Source organism: Esox lucius, chromosome 24, assembly GCF_011004845.1.
Source record: "Esox lucius isolate fEsoLuc1 chromosome 24, fEsoLuc1.pri, whole genome shotgun sequence".
Classification (NCBI taxonomy): Eukaryota; Metazoa; Chordata; class Actinopteri; order Esociformes; family Esocidae; genus Esox; species Esox lucius.
Genome location: NC_047592.1, coordinates 1,173,289 through 1,192,072, shown reverse-complemented (window position 1 = coordinate 1,192,072; position 18,784 = coordinate 1,173,289).

The window sequence follows — 18,784 nt, the reverse complement described above, 5'->3', positions numbered from 1 at the left end:
ATCGCCTTTTTCAAGGCATCCTTTCACAGAAAAACTTGAAATAATAAAAAACGGAAGACCAACTCCAGAACTGGAATTAAAAGAAAAGGTTAAGAAAGTGGAAAGGCATTTCAAGACCGAAAATTATCAGCGATATCCATAGATGACAGGCTGAAAGAAAACAAACAGGCTGTACTGCTAGAGTTGTTTACTTTTTACAACTGACAAGTCATCCAGCGGCGGATTTGTCAGCCTTACAAATCTGAAAAAGTCAGCCCAACGACATCAAGATTCTGCGGCACACCTGCAAGCGACGGTCAGTTTGAAAACCTTTCGGGGACACAAGAGTTGATCTTCAGCTAGATGAGCAGCGCCATAATCATACTACGGCCCACAACAACAAGGTCAGGCAGAAAAGATTCGGAAAACAATGGGAACTACTTGGAGTTGCTGTAGTTTTTGGCGGGGTATGACAGCACTCTGCGCTGTCATCTGGATTCGGCCACTGTTTTCATCGGCACCTCCAGCAAAATTCATAATGACCTGATTCAATCGGTGGCAGATGTAATGACCGAAGCAATGAGGGAGGAGGTGAGGAACACGCCTTTTGTCTCCGTTATGGTAGACGAGACAACTGACGTAAGTAACACCGCTCAGATGTTATATGTCCTGCGTTACACCACTGACGGTTGTGTGAAGGAGCGCTTTTTCCAGTTTGGTGATGTCAGTGGTGATGTCAGTGGTGATAAGCTCGCAGAAGCCATAGCTGGTCAAGTTTTGGAGTTTCTGGAGGACTGTGCCTGCACCAATAAGGTAATTGCCCAGTGTTACGATGGAGCTGCAGTCATGGCCTCTGGACTGAATGGGGTCCAAGCAAAAATAAAGCAAAAAATACCACAAGCTCTCTTTCGCACTCTCTGAACCTCATCATGTCTCAAAGTGCTGCTAAAATTAAAGAGTGCAAAATGTTTTTCTCCCACCTAAGTGGCCTCGCAGCCTTTTCACAAAGTCAGCCAAACGCACCAAACTCCTGGATGAAATATGCCAGCGAAGACTGCCCACTATGAGGGGCCGTCAGGGACATTATTCAGAATTACCTCTCACAAACACATGTGAAATGCTCTTACATACACTACTGAAACACTTTCACATAAACAACTGGAAGATGATTCACTCGCACACACTACTGAAACTCTCTTATATACACTACTGAAATGCACTCACATATACAAGTGAAACGCTCTTATATACACTACTGAAAAGCTCTCTTACATACAAGTAAAACGCTCTTATATACACTACTGAAACGCTCTCACACATACAAGTGAAACACTCTTATATACACTACTGAAAAGCTCTCATATATACAAGTGAAACGCTCTTATATCTGAAAAGCTCTCATACATACAAGTGAAACGCTCTTATACACTACTGAAAAGCTCTCTTACATACAAGTAAAACGCTCTTATATACACTACTGAAAAGCTCTCACACATACAAGTGAAACGCTTCTATATACATTAAGATAATTAGTAGTGGGCTGCATGCTGCCTGTTACATTACTCTGCATTTGAGTTCAATCAACACATGGCTCATTTGAATATTAAAATTAGCCATGTGTTGATAGATCAGGACACGAAAATGTAACCAATGAAATTACTTATTTTGACACAGCTTTTTTATGCACATTTTTAGCCAATAAGTATTTAATTAACAAGGTAATGTGCCAAAAGGCGGACCTGTTATTTTCTCAAAAGCAGGACAAATGAGTGTCAGGCTTAAGGCTGCACCTGCAGCCGGACTGTCCAGCCTAAAGCCGGAGGAATGGCCACCCTATGGGACATATATAATATACATAGGAGTATTCCCCCAGCTGTCCGCAGTTCCACATTGGCGAACTCAAGTACCCATGGACATTTTTCAAGAAGTCCGAAATTCTGAAAACGCGCTAATTTCAGCCATCCAAGCGTCGATTGCATTAAGTCTTTCTATTAAAAAAATCATAAAAACATATTGTTTTTGTATATTTAATGTATTTTTAAGTGTTTTATATCTTCTGTACTATAATCATCTGTCGCTGTTTATAGTGACATGTTGAAAGACAAAGAAACATCGATCTCAGTTGCCAATCACAATGTTTTTACAATATTATCGTGCAATAAAACCATGGAAAGGGTAATGGGGAATTTTGTGTAGGGTAACTGGGTGTTAGGGAGTGATTTTTGAGGGTGCGTCACTTATCCGCGATTTTCCACATCCCGTGTTCGCAGTAAAATTACTGGGGATAAATACCGGGGATGTAATCATGGGCGTCGGACAGGGGGTAAAAGAGATACTGATTACCAGGGCCCAAGGGGAGAGAGGGCCCTTGAAAAGTCTGGAATATATTTTATTTCACCTGAATATTTTCATTTCCTAATTACATTTCATAATGCATGTCAGATGAAATGTAAAGTGTGTTGGCTGAATAACTTGGTTGATTGACTGACTACATTTTGTATACAAAAAAGACAAGGTCTCACCGACCCCGACTAATGCGCCAAATGGTTTAGTCCACCTGCACGCATTTTGTTTAGTTCAGTAGAGCATCTGGTGGAGACGTGGAGCGCTAGGTGGAGGGCAAACTTCTAGTATAGAAATGTCTTTCTCTAAGAAAGCCAAATCAGGATGCCATAAAAGAAAGAAACGATAATGAGAGAAAACTAAATGAGGGAAAGCAATTGCTGACTGACTTCTTTTCAAAGAAAGGTGAGCACAAACTAGAAAACGAAATGGTGCTAAACTACCTGAATATCTCCGCGACCGTTAGTGCTAAAAACGGACTGAGACAACCCAGATGAAGAGCAGAACATACACTTTCAAATGATAATTTGGTTATACGTGTAATCTGAGGTAAAGGCTAAATAAATAAACTACACTAACAATGCTGTTTGCATACAACACACCATTATAATAGCCTAATTTGAAACATGTTTAATTTTAAATTAATAAGCTATAATGTCTATAATTAGCAAAATAGGCTAATCAGTGTCATAGGTAGCTTGGTAGCTAATCAGTACGTACATATCATGTCAAGTATAGTTATGTCAGATTCAGTAGAAGCAGATGTTAACATTATGAAACACATGGCCCTCAGTTTCAGAAACTGTCACAGCAGGGACTGGAGTAGCAACAGACCCCTCAGCCTCCTCTTTGGATTTGATACAAAGTGAGCTTATATCAATATTAAAACAAACCATGTTTAGCCATTTTGACTGAAATTTGTTAAGTAACACTAATATCTTAATGTATTTTATTATATAACATTACAATTAGGATAAGAGGTTAATATCAAATGTATTCTTCATAGAGAAAGATGACAGAGAAGATGTGATTGAGGATGATGGGAGTGAAGACAGCAGGACTGTCTATGCATAGGGCCCAGGATCTTGTGCTACGCCTCTGGATGTACTGTATAACATTATAGTTAAATATATAATATTTCACTATAATGTGTGAAAGGATTTCACTATAGTGTGTGAGAGGTTTTTCAGTAAAACCGGAAAGGCCTTCCGTTCAACAAAAATGCGCAATTCACAGCACGATTCACTGTGTTGATCGTCTCGTTGTTCACAACACCAACACAGCCGAGGGAGCAGCGTTACTTCACAATGTGCTGGCGTCAGCTGAGACCATCAGAACCTTGTCAAATGCAACAACAGTCGGGCAGCTTTTCAGTAGTGTATATAAGAGCATTTCACTTGTATGTTTGAGATCTTTTCAGTGGTGTATATAAGAGTGTGTCACTTGTATGTATGAGAGCTTTTCAGTAGTGTATATAAGAGGGTTTTACTTGTATGTAGGACAGCTTTTCAGTAGTGTATATAAGAGCGTTTCACTTGAATGTATGAGAGCTTTTCAGTGGTGTATATAAGAGCGTTTCACTTGAATTTATGAGAGCTTTTCAGTGGTGTATATAAGAGCGTTTCACTTTTATGTGTGAGAGCTTTTCAGTAGTGTATATAAGAGCGTTTCACTTTTAGGTGTGAGAGCTTTTCAGTGGTGTATATAAGAGCGTTTCACTTGAATTTATGAGAGCTTTTCAGTGGTGTATATAAGAGCGTTTCACTTTTATGTGTGAGAGCTTTTCAGTAGTGTATATAAGAGCGTTTCACTTGTATGTGTGAGAGCTTTTCAGTAGTGTATATAAGAGCGTTTCACTTGTATGTGTGAGAGCTTTTCAGTAGTGTATATAAGAGCGTTTCACTTGTATGTGTGAGAGCTTTTCAGTAGTGTGTATAAGAGTGTTTCACATGTGTTTGTGAGAGGTATTTCTGAATAATGTCCCTGACGGCCTCTCATACCTCATAGCCCACAGTGACTCCAACACGGTGGAACTTTTCATCACGTTTGGTTTGCACTGTGTATGAGTGGAGAGAAGAACTCTTGGAGCTCTTTGAGTTCATTGTTGACAACCACAATGATTTTGATGATGATGCTGTACACAGCGCTGATGGATACACTGCACTGAGGCTGTACACAGCGCTGATGGATACACTGCACTGAGGCTGTACACAGCGCTGATGGATACACTGCACTGAGGCTGTACACAGCGCTGATGGATACACTGCACTGAGGCTGTACACAGCGCTGATGGATACACTGCACTGAGGCTGTACACAGCGCTGATGGATACACTGCACTGAGGCTGTACACAGCGCTGATGCATACACTGCACTGCTGACAGGCTTCGAGTTCTGGTTTCTGCTCGCCACATTCAACTCGGTGTTTGCATACTCCGACGTGCTCTTTGGGATCCTGCAGAATAAGGAGTACGACATGCAGTTCTGTTTGTCCAGCATCGAGGACTTTTGCAGCACCACAGAGAGAGAAAAGACCAAATTTGACTCCATCTATGAGGACACAGTGAGCGAAGTTGGGGTTCCCAGGGCGCAGGGCACGGAGAGTTGGAGATGAGCCCGCAGCGTACCAGCAGCTGCACAGTGAAATCCTGGACAACATTCTCACTCAGCTGAGGAACAGGTTCAAGGATCATGAAAAACTCATTTTCCTTGCCCTTCTTGACCCTAAGAGGTTTGCCTCATACAGAGAAAACTTCCCCAACTCTGAGTTTCAGAGCCTCGCGGAAAACTACGGGCTGCATTTTGACCTCCCCAGGCTCAAAACTGAACTGACGGGTCATGTACAACATGGCAAACTTTGAGGCAAGGAGCCCATCAGACCTGTTGCACTTTCTGACTCTTAAAGAGCTGACTGAGAGCATGCCGCAACTGTATCACCTCACCTGCCTGGTGCTGACCATCCCCGTGTCCACCTCCTCCGTGGAGCGGTCTTTCTCGGCTCTGAAGCGCATCAAGACGCACGCCAGCAACAGTACTGGACAGGATCGCCTGGGAGCTTTGGCACTGATGTCCATAGAGAAAGGACTTATTTGGAGCTCAAATCAAAGGACAAACTTTATGACGCTGCCATCGCCCACTTCACAAAGAAAGACAGACGAATGGACTTCGTTTTCATGTTATAAGCCACCTTGATTATTATTTCAAGGGATTAAGATTACTGGCCAAGTGGACATTCAGGAATTTGTATTTATTGCGGAGGTTGTCCCAGCGCAAATTGCCTTTAATTCAATATGTAATCAATCATTCAATATATCAAACGCATCAGAAGTGTGTGGTTGGATTTTTGTTTTTAAAGGGTTTTTATTCCCCCCATGCTCACTTGTCTGTCCCTTTCCCTGTGGAGAATTAAGGAGGTATAGTAGAACCTATAAATTAAAATTGTGACTTTAATTTATTGCCCCATGCGTAATTGCGAATGGCGAGGCATTTGCACTTCATTGCATCTTTAAAACATTGTATTGTAGATTGATGATGCTCATGAATTTATTTGTCAATGTGTGAATGATTTGTAATGCGCTGTGATTTCATAGCGCTGTCCGTGGTGATGAAACGAGCCTCGGTGTCTGTGTCGGCAGCGTCACGGGGTGACATTCTGGGTGACCTAATTGTATATTTCCAGATTTTGGCTTTAGAGTAGGTTTATTTAATTTCAACTATGTAGCCTAAATGGTCTCCAGTTTTCTGAAGTTAATGTTGAGAATGTCTCTTGTTGCGGAGAATGTTATTGACGTTATGGTCTATTTGTTTACATCCTTGTCATCGTTAATTAAAGGATTGCACTTGTTAAACCCTTTCAATTCATTGTACTGTTGCTTTTTTCCGCGCTGATTTCTTTTCTCGGCGGTGATGGCCGAGGTGAAGGCCCAGCTGTAGTACTCACGGTTTGCCACTGGAATAGGCTTCTAAAAGGCCGTAATCCATCAATAGTGTGTAGTGTATAGGTCCAGACTCGTAGCAAAATGCATCGTTTGGCAAGGAATAAGCCATGGAAAAACCAAGGGGAGTTTTTGGAAGATTACAACATCCTTTTTCCCATGTGAATGGGCTACTAAAACTGCGCTTCTTCCCGGGGGTTCTAGTGGGGCTAACAAGTTGATTTCAACACCAGTGCATAGGTCCCGTCTCCTTTAAGCACATACACCATTTGTCTATATGTAACATGAATAAGTTATCAAAAGTACATGACATTTCATGTTGTGGTGCATGTTTTTTGTTGTTGCATGGACTAGATGGAACATTGAATACAGCACAACTTTTTTTTCTGACAGCATTTAGCCAGCCGTGGCATGGCTTAGGACCGTTTGACCCAAGTCATGCTCTGTATACACAGGCATACACAAGCATCAGAGTTCTCTATCTATAGGTATAACATCAGATCTTTTTCCGCAACTGAGGGCCTGGCTCAAACAGTCACGGTTCCCCACTGATAATAAGATAATAGGAAGATACTAACCATCACTTGTTGCCAATCCAGAGGTGAACATTACTAAAAAACAGAGAAAACAAAGTCTTTACAAAAGGCAAAAGATTATGGACATCTCACCTACAACATAAACAATTTCATTGAAGACTTAAGATTTAATCTATCCATCTTCAAAAATATGTTTGAGATTTTGTGAAAACTGCATGTACTGGCTCCCGAAAGGCTCTTTGTTTAAAATGCATAAAAATAACCACAACACCATGAAACATACAAATCTCCATTGTAAAGGCAAAACAGTACGTACAAATATGTTTGATCATGAAATGCTCATATAGTTACATCTTACATTCACATAGGAAACATCTTACCTGTCCCAATTATTAGATAATTTTTTTCTGTGACGTTGGGCAACAGGAAAAATTACACAAAGACCCAACTAGGCCACTTTATTGATTCTGCAGTGCAGATGTTCAATCTTTAGTGTGTATGTTATCACCTTATATGCAAACAATCATTGTTCAAGCATAAAATGAAGAAAATTAAGGAGCCAAATGAACTTTCACCAATGTGATTCGGGTCCCAAACTTCAATAAAAAGAGCTGTTCAAAAATAGACATTTGTTTGTGAATGACCCATCACTAATGTTTAGTATCCTATTCGAAATGTTATTTCCTATTCAAAATGTGTATGAAAAGTCTACACACCCCTGTTAAAATGCCAGGTTCTTGTGATGTAAAAGAATGAGACAGATAAAGATATATCATGTCCGAACTTTTTCCACCTTTAATGTGACCTCTAACATGAACAATTCAATTCAATTCAACACACAAACTGAAATCTTTGAGGGGGAAATTTTTAAAACTCACAATAACCTGGTTGCATAAGTGTGCACACCTTTAAACTAATACTTTGTTGAAGCACCTTTTAATTTTAATACAGCACTAAGTCTTTTTGGGTAGGAGTCTATTAGCATGGCACATCTTGACGTAGCAATATTTGCCCACTCTTCTTTGCAAAAGCGCTCCAATTCTGTCAGATTGCGAGGACATCTCCTGTGCATAGCCCTCTTCAGATCACCCCACAGATGTTCAATTGGATTTAGGTCTGGGCTCTGGCTGGGCCATTCCAAAACGTTAATCTTCTTCTGGTGAAACCATGCTTTTGTGGATTTGGACGTGTGCTTTGGGTCGTTGTCGTGATGAAAGGTGAACTTCCTCTTCAGCTTTCTAACGGATGCCTGAAGGTTTTGTGTTCATAATTCCCTCCATTCTGATTAAGGCCCCGGTTCCAGCTGAAGAAAAACAGCCCAGAGGCATGATGCTGCCACCACCATGCTTCACTGTGGGCATGATGTTCTTTGGGTGATGTGCAGTGTTGTTTTTGCACCAAACATACCTTTTGGAATCATGGCCAAAAAGTTTAACCTTGGTTTCATCAGACCATAACACATTTTCCCAGGTGCTTTTGGGGCACATGATGTTTGTTTTTGCAAATTTCATCCGGGCTTGGATGTTTGTCTTTGTAAGAAAAGGCTTCCGTCTTGCCACCCTACCCCGTAGCCCATTCATATGAAGAATACAGGATATTTGTCACATGTAGCACATAGCCAGTACTTGCCAGAAATTCCTGCAGTTCCTTTAATGTTGCTGTAGGCCTCTTGGAAGCCTCCCTGACCAGTTTTCTTCTCTTCTTTTCATAAATGTTTGAGGGACATCCAGTTCTTGGTAATGTCTCTGTTGTGCCATATTTTCTCCACTTGATGATGACTGTCTTAACTGTGTTCCATGGTATATCTAATGCTTTGGAAATTCTTTGTACCCTTCTCCTGACTGATATCTTTCAACAATGAGATCCCTCTGATGCTTTGGAAGCTCTCTGCAGACCATGGCTTTTGCTCTGAGATGAAACTGAGAAAATGTCAGAAAAATCCTACAAGAACAGCTGAACTTTGTGATTAATCAGAGTCACTTTAAATGATGAAAGGTGTGTAATGACTTCTATTTAACATGAGTTTGAATGTGATTGGTTAATTCTGAACACAGCCACAACCCCAGTTCTAAGAGGGTGTGCACACTTATGCAACCAGGTTATTGTAAGCTTGTTATTTTTCATTTTTCAATTGAATTGTTCACATTATAGGTCACATTAATAGTGGAAAAGGTTCTGACATGATTTATCTTTGTCTCATTCTTTTACATCACAAAAACCTGGCATATTCACTGGGATTTGTAGACTTTTTATATCCACTGTACATGTTAGAAATCAGCCGTTTCATATAGTGGTCGAAATAATGATAGTGTACCCAGGTCATCAAGGGAGAGAGTAATTCAATTATTTATTGCAGCATTTGATAGTCTATTAGCTCATGATGTTACAGGCTCAATCTCTTCTCTTCACTGTAATATTGGTTACAAGCTGATATATACATTGAAGGGTGTGTCTACCTAGCAAAGACCCGGTTTCCAAGACAGTAACACCCATGCCAAATGGTCAATGTAAACATATCTGTGGTTATCAGAGCGCAACCTACAGAGAGATAATCTAAACAGAGAGGTTTCTGTTCTCATTATTAGGCACATTCACTTCCAATGAAACGTACATTCATACTGTAATTATTAATGCTCAGATTCCACATACACACACACACAGAAATACCAAAAACACAAACACCATTTTAAAAGAATGGACGCCCCTCAACCCCCCTCCCCTGAGAATCATCCCTAACACATCCACCTCAGCTACCCCTCACAATACACACTTTAAAGATATCTCAATAAGAGATAAGAATTATTGAGATAAAACTACTTATGTAGACATATTCCAGTGTGAGAAGACACTAAATACACAAAACCCACTGAGAATGATCACTTTGAAGCCACCTGGCCATCTTAAAACTGTACATGAAGGGTCCTGCTATTGTGATCAAACAACCTTATCTAAAGGTCAAAGATCAAAGGAATTAATCATTCTTACCAGCTAACTTGAATATCTTGCGCATCCTATAATCTCTCCAAACCCTAACCTAACCCTAACCTTAACCTCAATAACTAAAACTTTATGCCTGAACTTTGCCTTACCTGTTAGAAATCGGCGGTTTCGTATAGTGGTCAAATAATGTAGAACCCGTGTCAAATCGAGGGAGAAGTTTGCTCACATTTATTGGAAGATTGCAGCACAGATGTCATTCGTTGAACTTTCCATTATCTTCTCACAGTAATGTTGGTTACAAGCTGATATATACATTGAAGGGGGTGTCTACCTAGCAAAGATCAGGTTTCCAAGACAGTAACACCCATGCCAAATGACCATCGTAATCATTCCTATGGTCATTAGAGCACAACCTACAGAGAGATAATCTAAACAGAGAGGTTTCTGTTGTTCTCATTATTAGGCACATTCACTTCCAATGAAACGTACATTCATATTGTAATTGTTAATGCTCAGATTCCACATAGTAAATATAGCTAATGGGCTATGTCTATAAAGGTGAGGACAACTGGAAATTTCTTTGAGATGAGATTGAGGTTGTGTAAGGAAGTAACCTCATGAACAAGACTATCTAATGCGGCAATAAATAATTGAATTACTCTCTCCCTTGATAAATGGCTATAATTATTACAACCACTATATGAAATGGCTGATATCTAACACACCCAACCCTTCTTGCCTATGATTAACACTAACATTCATTCTAAGCCTAATTCTAACCCTAAGATAAAACTTTTTGTTGATGTTAGACTAACCAGCCCAATGTCCTCACTTTGCATGATCTCAGATAAAACACAAACACGGTACTTACAGAGTATCCAATAGAGTGGTGTCAGTTCCATCCTGTGTTGATGATGAGTGAGTCTCTGTGATCTACTGCAGCTCTAATAGACTTCTAGACCCTCCTCCTTTCTGTTCTGACAAACTGACACCCCTAGTGGAGCAGAAGAAGAGGTGGAAGATAACGCCCGTTCTTTGAGGAGAAGGAGAGTTGGAAGATGTCTCCTCCTAGTGGAGGGGAAGGAGAAGTGGAAGATGAAACCACCATTGGAGGAGAATGAGAGGTGGAAAATGACACCCCCTTACAGTCGAAAAAGGGGGCTAAATCGTCTCAAAATCCCTGAATCTGGCAACAATGACCTTATCTTACAAGCATTACACCATTATGCTGCTTTCAAAATTGATAATCATTACATTTTGATAGATAATGATAGACATTAGTAAAAAAAAAAAAATGCAAACAGTGCTGAAAAGCGCAGCAATAGTTTTGTCTGCACAAGCGCGTGCAAAACATCCAAAGATTACATCCTTATGTAGACAAGCAAGTGATGAAGCCACCAGCCCCTCCACTGGTAGCTAGCAGCAGCACGTCTTCACCAATGACCAACCTTCCCAATGTGGGATCAGTGTTAATTTGGTCTACAAAAATGTTGACAACATTTCAGATGAGAATTGACTAAATAGAAACAGAATAAAGCAAGAACTAAACGATAAATATTTCTCATTTTGCCTCAAAAAAAATAGACTAGATTAAATTATCTTTGTGACCATAGTCAAATACCATAGTTGGCTAAGAGTATTTTGGCAAGATAGGTTCTCAATTTTTTTTTTTTATATTTTTTGATGTGATTAGATTCAACTTTATTGCCACTGAACAAGTACAAGTACAGTACAACGAAATGCAGTTAGCATATAACCAGAAGTGCCATTTCAAAGAGGGCAGCATTATTAAGTATAATGTATGATACAAGTGGCATGTATATATGTGGAATGAAGGCAAATGCAAGTAGAAATGGCAGTTCTAAATGTGTAATGAAGCCAAATTGAAGGTGCATGGTAGCATGTGCAACTGAAATGCAGGGATAGGAGCAATCAGGTTCCAGAGGTAGACATGTACATATAACAACTGAAAAACGTCCTTAATAGACTCATCAAAAGGCATCTAAAAGCGCATCATCCCAATACATAGGCACAGGGAAATACTGTGGTGTGGTGCCTGGAGATGTGGGTATACCCTAAATATACCCTAACTATCAAAACACTTTTCAATATTCCCTCGTTCTTACATTTCAAACTGATATGTCCATCCATGTCAATTAAACTGCACAAACAATAACGCATGTGCAATACAAATTTTCCACTCGCTAATTACATTTTGGAAATTTCACGCTTCCATACTGTGCACAACAGCTTAAAATGTTAATACATTGGCCTAATAGTAGGCAATATCAACATTGTAAGCGAAACATTATGAAATGTTCCACTGGCCTTATTTGATATGGTGATACGTTTAGAATAGCCTACTATAGGTTAATGAGACAATCAGGGACATCACTAGAGATTGCCCCTAGAGGGACTAGGGGCATGTGTGATGGCAATTCCATCGATCAGAACTCTTTCATGAGGAAATACAGAGTTGAAATTCTCTTGGCACAATTTAACAGTTTTATTAATTATTTGCAAATAGAGAGACGTGTCAAACACTTACATACATAATCATCCGAGGAGTCTCTCACGTAATACATGAACAATCCGTATTTATTACAGTTAAAAGGGGTGTGGTAAGATGATGCCCATCTGTCTTGTGTCACATAGGTTTTTACCCAAAGGGCAGGCTGTCCCCCCACCTTATCTTTCTCAACTCCTGAGCAGTCACAATGTCTGGACAATCAACAGATAGACACTAAAGGGTTATACAGATTTACTGATTTACAAGTACCCCTCTTATCCGCTGGTGCCGGTCAAGGATGTCTCCTATTCAAACACCAGATCCCTCTCTGCATCTTTAACTAGTAACCCATTTATACATGTATAGGACGACCAAGTACACATCAGTGCAAGAATTTCCACAACAGCATGGTCCCCTAGGAGATTGTTTTTTAATGGCTTCCTTAACATCTTGGAGTCATGTATTTTCTGAGTAAAATATGGCTATTTATATGGCTATCAAGTTGGCACACATCCACAAACATTGCCAGCAAAGACTCTGTAATTTGCAAACTCAAAGCCCTCTTAATTGCTCCCCATATACATTTGCACGTTTACAAAAGTATCATTTAACACATACACTGCGAAATGCCTTTTTTCCATGTGTATCACAAGGTATTGAGATCACTTGATACAGAATGTGTTAAAGCTGTGTAAAGGGGTTTTAGGATGTGTCCAAGCTAAGATTGTTCAATTTGCACCTAACTGGCACACTGTATCCAAATGTATCAAAGGCATTGATATAGTGAATCTAATCTTGATACAGTGTAACTGAAGGTGTCAATTATTAAAACAATTCAACAGTTTTTCTTAATACAGTAAAATACAGACCACAAACAAAAAGGTGTTATTTCAAACATTGCAAGCTAAATGCTAAGTCCTTAGCTAGCGATCAATGGCAGTACTAGACGTAAGCCGTACACTTGGCGTTAACGCGTACTGTAACTTGTCTCAAGGTAAATCTAACTCATTTCATCAGATAGAATAAAACCATAGTATAAAATAGCAAGTCCTTTGAAATCGGTAAATTAGTATCAATAATATTGCTTTTTTTATCAGTAGCAAGAGCGAATTGGCATTCGCAGAGAAAAAGCTGAGATGAAAGTAGCCGGTTCGCACTAATAGTGAGAACTAGTTTGAAATGGTGCTGGTTCGCCGTACCGGTAGAATAAAAATGTAATTTACAACAAAAATCCAAATACTATTTTTAAATGTCGTCTTGAGCTGTGTTTGTATTGTATATATTTTACTATAAAGCATTTGCCAAATGCTCCATTTCAAGAATGCAATCTGAAATTATGAAAAGGGCTGTCATTTCCAGAGGCCTATTCTTGGTCAATCCACGGAGTGTGAGCAAGAATAGACGGTTTAGAACTGTTAGCTTCTAAGCCACTTAAACGTGCTTCACAGTCACCCAAGAAAGGGTCCTCGTGATTACTCTCACTTCACACACACACTCCCGCCTGTAAGTCTACAATCGTGAGTAAATTACCAGCAATTATGAAATCAAGACATTATTTAGTTGTGCCCAACAGAATGTGCTGTCCAGTTCTGATTTACGTATTCTAGCCATGTATTTTTCATATGACCAGCCATGTAGTGGATATTCATTGAAGTGTTGTGTTTATGTTCACCCGATCACACATTTCAGCACCAGCACATTCATTCCAAAAGCAATTTCATAATGTCTGTTTTTTTGTTTTATTATTAAAACCTTGCTCAAATACAGCAAAATATAGATCTCTTTGACTTTTATTTGTGTAACATTGTATAAAAATATTCCAAGGTATTCTGAGGATGAAACAATCTATCGATTGGATTGAAGCATGAGCCGGGTTTCATTGAACACAATACTGGTAGTGAGAAGAGAAGACAAATAGAATAGGCTGTGTGATCTGCATATAGGTGATGTATGCCACATGACAGGAGATTAAGAAATCGTACGCCCAGAAATTCTAGACCCCCGCACACCACCCGTTTTAGCAGGCTTACCGTTTTTATTCATATGTAGCCAATAGGCTACATCTACTTTTTATCCAGTTTGGGAGTCAGCTGACTCAGTGGTTAGGAAGTCAAACTTGTAATTCAAAGGTTTTAGTTTGATTCAAGACCCAAATGTCGTTGTGGCCTTGGGCAAGGTGCTTTACCCTAAGTTGCTTCAAGGGATCTCCTTGTACTTTGGCCTTTGTAGTCACGTCTCCTGAATAAACATTTAAAATGTAATGTTGCTCATAGGGACTATTTACATAAACAATGTCATTATGCACAAATCTTTTATGCACAAATCTATAGCCTAATTAATACTTATTGTCACCTGCTACAAAATGACAGCATTGCTATAAGTTTCGAAGCAGGTACTTTTTACTGCTAAGCGCTCTGCCTTGTTCTGAAATAACTCCCTTTAACAATATGCTGACTGTCTGTCTGGTCTGTAGCTACTTGTTGATGTTTTGAGAGATCTGTAGCCTAAGATCCTAACCGCAAACAACACATTGTGATCTCTAGAAAAAACTGGGGGAAGTTGGAGCACTGAAAAATCTGATATCATGACGGTATCAAACATTTTTAATAAATACTGACGATTCGACGCTCAACGGCGTCTTCCTCAGAGTAATATTGCATTTCACATAGACAACCATTTATAGCATACAAGCCTAGTTAGGCAACACCTGTGTTCATTACAGGGATGAAATACTAAGCGTAGACAACAATAGCAAACATATACAAGCATGTGTCCAATTACATAGTAATCAAAAACAGCACATCCAACTATCCCAGAGAAGAACACAGCGAGAAATCATCATTGAGACCATTAGGGTTGACGGTGTCCAATGTGTCAAAAAGCTTCCCTCTGTTTTAATTTCGTACAATGTCACCGCCCCACTTTGAGATCTGGACTAGTTCAATACCCACAAATCTCAAAGAGGGCAACCCATGTTGAGCCTTCATATAGTACCACATCGTCCATATTTGTATTGCGAATGGCAGCCTTATGTTCAGCAATCTGTAAATTCAGTGTTCTTTTTGTCTGGCCTATTTAAGCCGGTCCTGAGATACATTTCAATATATATATATATATATATATATAACATTTGTAGTGCTACAATTAATGAAGCTTTTAATCCGAAATTCCTTGCCTGTTCTTGGATGGCAGAATGTTTTGGTGTTAACAGTGTTATCACAATGGGTACAATGCCCACATTTATAATTAACATTGGGTGGATCAGCGTGTCCTAGGTCTTCCCCGGGGTCTCTTCCCGGTGGGACGGGACCGGAACACCTTCCTAGGGAGGCGTTCCGGAGGCATCCGAAACAGATGCCCAAGCCACCTCAGCTGACCCCTCTCGATGTGGAGGAGCAGCGGCTCTACTCTGAGCTCCTCCCGGGTGACCGAGCTTCTCACCCTATCTCTAAGGGATCGCCCAGCCACCCTGCGGAGAAAGCTCATTTCGGCCGCCTGTATCCGGGATCTTGTCCTTTCGGTCATGACTCAAAGCTCATGACCATAGGTGAGAGTAGGAACGTAGATTGACCGGTAAATCGAGAGCTTCGCCTTGCGGCTCAGCTCTTTCTTCACCACGACAGACCGATACATCGACCGCATTACTGCAGAAGCTGCACCGATCCGTCTGTCAATCTCCCGTTCCATCCTTCCCTCACTCGTGAACAAGACCCCTAGATACTTAAACTCCTCCACTTGAGGCAGGCACTCTCCACCAACCTGAAGTGGGCAAGCCACCCTTTTCCGACTGAGGACCATGGCCTCGGATTTGGAGGTACTGATTTTCATCCCCACCGCTTCACACTCAGCTGCAAACCGTCCAAGTGCATGCTGAAGGTCCTGGCTTGAAGGGGCCAACACAACAACATCATCCGCAAAGAGCAGAGACGAAATCGTGTGGTCCCCAAACCTGACACCCTGGCTGCGCCTAGAAATTCTGTCCATAAAAATTATGAACAGAACCGGTGACAAAGGGCAGCCCTGCCGGAGTCCAACCTGCACAGGGAACAAGTCTGACTTACTGCCGGCAATGCGGACCAAGCTCCTGCTTCGGTCGTACAGGGACCTGACAGCCTTTAGCAAAGGACCCAGGACCCCATATTCCCGAAGCACCCTCCACATTACAAAGACAAATATTATGGTGTGTAGTATGTTTCAGCTTGATTTAAACCACCATTATTTGGCTATGTTAAGAAACAGACATAATATGAAAATTATGTTTCTGTGTCCTGTTATTTATCTTTAGGTATGCATTTCAGAAAGAAAAAATTGTTAGGATTCAGGTGTAATTGCAAATAGTGATTAATCCTGATTAATTTGATTACAAATTTTAATCATTTGACAGCCCTAATATATATTATATATATATATATACAATTTTTTTCTGCCCTAATGAAATGTAATGTTAAAAACAGAGTAAGTAGAATATTTGGTACCAGGTAATGTGCAATATCAAGTATCAGAGGTATGAAATAGGATTTCCTTCTCAAGTTAAAATACAAAAAAATAAGTAATTTCCACAGTGAACAGTGTGGATTGGGTGAGTGTAGTCTGGCACTTCTGGCTTCTTGATGTTACTGACTGCAGGATAAAGAAAGTGTTCCAGTTCAGTGATGCTGGGGTGTCAGTAGTCAGCCTAGATTTAAGGGGTCGGCTGTGGGTCCCTCTCAGCTGTGCAGCGCCTTTTTCCGCATTCATGGTCAGGTGCTCCTTTCAGGAAACTATGACATTTATATCTAGGTCTACTACATGTACAGGTGGCCCCAGTGGGAATTAAACCAACAACCACAGGTGTTGTTTGCAAGTTGTACCTGATTGCCCAGTGCAAGCAAACGTCTTCAACATTGTCCCAACTTGTTTCACCTGCTCTTGAAGTTAGCCGCTGTCATCCGAAGCTACAAAATGAAAGACATATGGTAATTCTGAACATACATTACACACAGAAAAGTACAATTTAAGAAAGAGTGCATGTTCTCACCTGCTCGTGCACTGCCTTCCCTCAGGGCTTGGTTCTCCTCCCTCAAGAGCTTGGTTTTCATTCTGGAGTCTCTGGAAATCTACATAAAGAAATAAAAAAATAAAAAAATAAAAAAGGCACTATTTTCAATATTGTTAAAACACTGGACATTAAGACGTAGGCCTAGAATATACCTTCATAGCTGAAAACTTCATGCTGTACACGAGATGCCAGGGGCGTCCAAGGACCAATAACAAAGCGATGACTTTCTCCTATTGATAATCATTGACGTAAAAATATGTTTGAAGTCATTGCATACATTTAATGAATTGGACTTATATGTAACACTTAGTTTAGCGCAATTTATTACATACCTCCAGCGTTTTCACCCATATGCTGCCAGGGCAAATTTGCAGCTGGGGGTGTAAAGCTTAGTACTTGACGAGCTGGGGGAACAAACATAACAGCTTTAATTTCACTGCAGAGATTGCATATTCAGTAATAAAACAATAATTGAAATGTCAACACACCTCGACACCTTTCATCCAGAAAGTCAAGTGCCCTAATGAAAAACAGATTATGGATAAAAGGATTCCTCATCTTAAATAGAAGCAATAGTTTCCAAGACAAAAATCATCACAATTAACATCACTTACATGTACTCAAACTCTTGGCTCTGTGAAGTGGAGTCTGGATTACTGGGGAGAAACCTGGTTTTGAGAAAGAGGGAACAGAAATTTGAAAATCTAACAAAGGGTATAGTTTAGTGGCAGGATCACAAATTAAGCATCACAGCAATACATTTTAAATACCAGCTCTGAAGTCTACAGATGGCTCAACATTTTCTTGGTTTTTTGGAATTGATGCAACTTCTGAAGCATTGAAAACCTCGGTACCGGGAACAATGTTTTCAAACCTCAAAAAAGGTTGTCAAAACGACAGCACTGCTGGTGCATCTGGAAGACTAGACTCCACTTCATCAGAAAAGGCCTGGGGTCTGTACTTGGAATTTGAGATTTTCTTTCGCTTTCCCTTCTTGTCATGGTCCGTCGTTTTAACGCTGAAACCTGTTTGCAAGCACACCAAATATCTCATTGCCTCTTGCCAAGATTTTAGATCAGGGAATAATGAAAAAGAGTCAGTTATGCACCATAAACAGAAAGCCATTCCATCTTGATGTTCATTAACATGAGGATTTGCTTGGTCAAAGTCAGGAATAACAGCAAGTAGAGCATTGTTTGCAGCTGCAATGTCCTGTTTGTCCCTCTCAACTCTATTCAATATTATTTTCCTTTTGGCCCAGTAATTAGACATTGTGACTAACAATGCATTTACCTTTAAAACCAAAACGATTGACCAACAGTAGGTCTCTTGGGTGAAGATAACCGGTTATGCTCTGGCCAGGGGCGGAGCTAGGGGGTGGCCAGGGGTAGCCATGGCCACCGTGGAAATAATCACGGTCACCCCACTGGCCACCCCAATCGTAATTACGATCTATTATAAATAATAATAATAATAATAATAATTTCTTAGATTTTGATAAAAAT